This window comes from Oncorhynchus keta, unplaced genomic scaffold, assembly GCF_023373465.1.
Source record: "Oncorhynchus keta strain PuntledgeMale-10-30-2019 unplaced genomic scaffold, Oket_V2 Un_contig_25118_pilon_pilon, whole genome shotgun sequence".
Taxonomy (NCBI): Eukaryota; Metazoa; Chordata; class Actinopteri; order Salmoniformes; family Salmonidae; genus Oncorhynchus; species Oncorhynchus keta.
The window spans coordinates 1-3673 of record NW_026284278.1 but is presented as its reverse complement, the minus strand read 5'-3'; the positions used below and the strand labels follow the sequence as shown (position 1 = coordinate 3673).

Genomic DNA, 3673 nt, shown 5'->3' with positions numbered 1-3673 from the left:
CTTGGCAGGGGCCAAGAGGAGAGACCAGTGCTAATGCTATTGCTATCAGATGCTATACCGGGGCCCAGAGGAGACCAGTGCTAATGCTATTGCTATCAGATGCTGTACCTGTGGGCCCATAGGAGAGACCAGTGCTAATGCTATTGCTATCAGATGCTGTACCTTGGCCCAGGGGCTCTAATGCTAATTGCTATCAGATGGAGGGGGCCCAGAGGAGAGACCAGTGCTAATGCTATGCTAATCATTGTTATCAGATGCTGTACCTGTGGGCCCAGAGGAGAGACCAGTGCTAATGCTATTGCTATCAGATGCTGTACCTGGGGGCCCAGAGGAGAGACCAGTGCTAATGCTATTGCTATCAGATGCTGTACCTTGGCAGGGGCCCAGAGGAGACCAGTGCTAATGCTATTGCTATCAGATGCTGTACATGTGGGCCCAGAGGAGAGACCAGTGCTAATGCTATTGCTATCAGATGCTGTACCGGGGCCCAGAGGAGACCAATGCTACCATTGCTATCAGATGCTGTACCTGGCAGGCCCAGAGGAGAGACCAGTGCTAAGGCTATTGCTATCAGATGCTGTACCTGGGCCCAGAGGAGAGACCAATGCTAATGCTATTGCTATCAGATGCTGTACCTGGGGGGCCCAGAGGAGAGACCAGTGCTAATGCTATTGCTATCAGATGCTATACCTGGGGCCCAGAAGAGAGACCAGTGCTAATGCTATTGCTATCAGATGCTGTACCTTGGCAGGGGCCCAGAGGAGAGACCAATGCTAATGCTATTGCTATCAGATGCTGTACCTTGGCAGGGCCCAGAGGAGAGACCAGTGCTAATGCTATTGCTATCAGATGCTGTACCTGTGGGCCCAGAGGAGAGACCAGTGCTAATGCTATTGCTATCAGATGCTGTACCTGTGGGCCCAGAGGAGAGACCAGTGCTAATGCTATTGCTATCAGATGCTGTACCTTGGGCCCAGAGGAGAGACCAGTGCTAATGCTATTGCTATCAGATGCTATACCGGGGCCCAGAGGAGACCAGTGCTAATGCTATTGCTATCAGATGCTGTACCTGGGGCCCAGAGGAGAGACCAATGCTAATGCTATTGCCATCAGATGCTATACCGGGGCCCAGAGGAGAGACCAGTGCTAATGCTATTGCCATCAGATGCACCTGGGGCCCAGAGGAGAGACCAATGCTAATGCTATTGCTATCAGATGCTGTACCTGGGGCCCAGAGGAGAGACCGTGCTAATGCTAAGTTGCCTATCAGATGCTGTACCGGGGCCCAGAGAGAGAGACCAGTGCTAATGCTATTGCTATCAGATGCTGTACCTGGGGGCCCAGAGGAGAGACCAATGCACGCTATTGCTATCAGATGCTGTACTATTGCTATCAGATGCTGTACCTGGGGGCCCAGAGGAGAGACCAGTGCTAATGCTATTGCTATCAGATGCTGTACCTGGGGGCCCAGAGGAGAGACCAGTGCTAATGCTATTGCTATCAGATGCTGTACATTGTGGGGGCCCAGAGGAGAGACCAGTGCTAATGCTATTGCTATCAGATGCTGTACAATGCTATGCTATTGCTATCAGATGCTATACCGGGGGCCCAGAGGAGAGACCAGTGCTAATGCTATTGCTATCAGATGCTGTACCTGGGGGCCCAGAGGAGAGACCAGTGCTAATGCTATTGCTATCAGATGCTGTACCTGGGGGCCCAGAGGAGAGACCAGTGCTAATGCTATTGCTATCAGATGCTATACCAGGGGCCCAGAGGAGAGAGACCAGTGCTAATGCTATTGCTATCAGATGCTGTACCTGGGGCCCAGAGGAGAGACCAGTGCTAATGCTATTGCTATCAGATGCTATACCGGGGCCCAGAGGAGAGACCAGTGCGAATGCTATTGCTATCAGATGCTGTACCTGTGGGCCCAGAGGAGAGACCAGTGCTAATGCTAATTGCTATCAGATGCTGTACCTTGGCAGGGGCCCAGAGGAGAGACCAGTGCTAATGCTAAGTGCTAATGCTATTGCTATCAGATGCTGTACCTGGGGCCCAGAGGAGACCAGTGCTAATGCTATTGCTATCAGATGCTGTACCTGGGGCCCAGAGGAGAGACCAATGCTAATGCTATTGCTATCAGATGCTGTGGCCTTGGCAGGGGCCAAGAGGAGAGACCAGTGCTAATGCTATTGCTATCAGATGCTATACCGGGGCCCAGAGGAGACCAGTGCTAATGCTATTGCTATCAGATGCTGTACCTGTGGGCCCATAGGAGAGACCAGTGCTAATGCTATTGCTATCAGATGCTGTACCTGTGGGCCCAGAGGAGAGACCAGTGCTAATGCTAATTGCTATCAGATGCTGTACCTTGGCAGGGGCCCAGAGGAGAGACCAGTGCTAATGCTAAGTGCTAATGCTATTGCTATCAGATGCTGTACCTGGGGCCCAGAGGAGAGACCAGTGCTAATGCTATTGCTATCAGATGCTGTACCTGTGGGCCCAGAGGAGAGACCAGTGCTAATGCTATTGCTATCAGATGCTGTACCTGGGGGCCCAGAGGAGAGACCAATGCTAATGCTATTGCTATCAGATGCTGTACCTGTGGGCCCAGAGGAGAGACCAGTGCTAATGCTATTGCTATCAGATGCTATACCGGGGGCCCAGAGGAGAGACCAGTGCTAATGCTATTGCTATCAGATGCTGTACCTGTGGGCCCATAGGAGAGACCAGTGCTAATGCTATTGCTATCAGATGCTGTACCTGGGGGCCCAGAGGAGAGACCAATGCTAATGCTATTGCTATCAGATGCTGTACCTGTGGGCCCAGAGGAGAGACCAGTGCTAATGCTATTGCTATCAGATGCTATACCGGGGGCCCAGAGGAGAGACCAGTGCTAATGCTATTGCTATCAGATGCTGTACATTGGAGACAGTGCTAATGCCCAGATGCTACATCCGAGAAGAGACCAGTGCTAATGCCATTGCTATCAGATGCTGTACTTTGGCAGGCCCAGAGGAGAGACCAATGCCAATGCCATTGGCAACAGATGCTGTAACACTCTGGCAGGGCCCAGAGGAGAGACCAGTGCTAATGCCATTGCTATCAGATGCTGTACCTGTGGGCCCAGAGGAGACCAGTGCTAATGCTATTGCTATCAGACGTGCTGTACCTGTGGGCCCAGAGGAGAGACCAGTGCTAATGCTATTGCTATCAGATGCTATACCCGGGGCCCAGAGGAGAGACCAGTGCTAATGCTATTGCTATCAGATGCTGTACCTGGGGCCCAGAGGAGAGACCAACGCTACATGCTATTGCTATCAGATGCTATACCGGGGGCCCAGAGGAGAGACCAGTGCTAATGCTATTGCTATCAGATGCTGTACCTGCGGGCCCAGAGGAGAGACTCAGTGCTAATGCTAATTGCTATCAGATGCTGTAGCCTTGGCAGGGGCCCAGAGGAGAGAGCCAGTGCTAATGCTATTGCTATCAGATGCTGTACCTTGGCAGGGGCCCAGAGGAGAGACCAGTGCTAATGCTATTGCTATCAGATGCTGTACCTGGGGGCCCAGAGGAGAGACCAGTGCTAATGCTATTGCTATCAGATGCTGTACCTTGGCAGGGGCCCAGAGGAGAGACCAGTGCTAATGCTATTGCTATCAGATGCTGTACC

At 52.1% G+C, this 3673-nt stretch overlaps 1 long non-coding RNA gene across 1 annotated transcript; it reads right to left on the bottom strand.

Annotated features, from left to right (window-relative positions):
• Positions 1 to 1872: 1872 nt before the first annotated feature.
• Positions 1873 to 3667, bottom strand: LOC127922280 (uncharacterized). The gene is made up of 3 exons (XR_008110749.1): positions 3503 to 3667; positions 2549 to 2817; positions 1873 to 1977 (listed from the first exon to the last, which is right to left on the bottom strand). It is a non-coding gene; the product is annotated as an uncharacterized LOC127922280 (long non-coding RNA).
• Between the last annotated feature and the right edge of the window lie 6 nt (positions 3668 to 3673).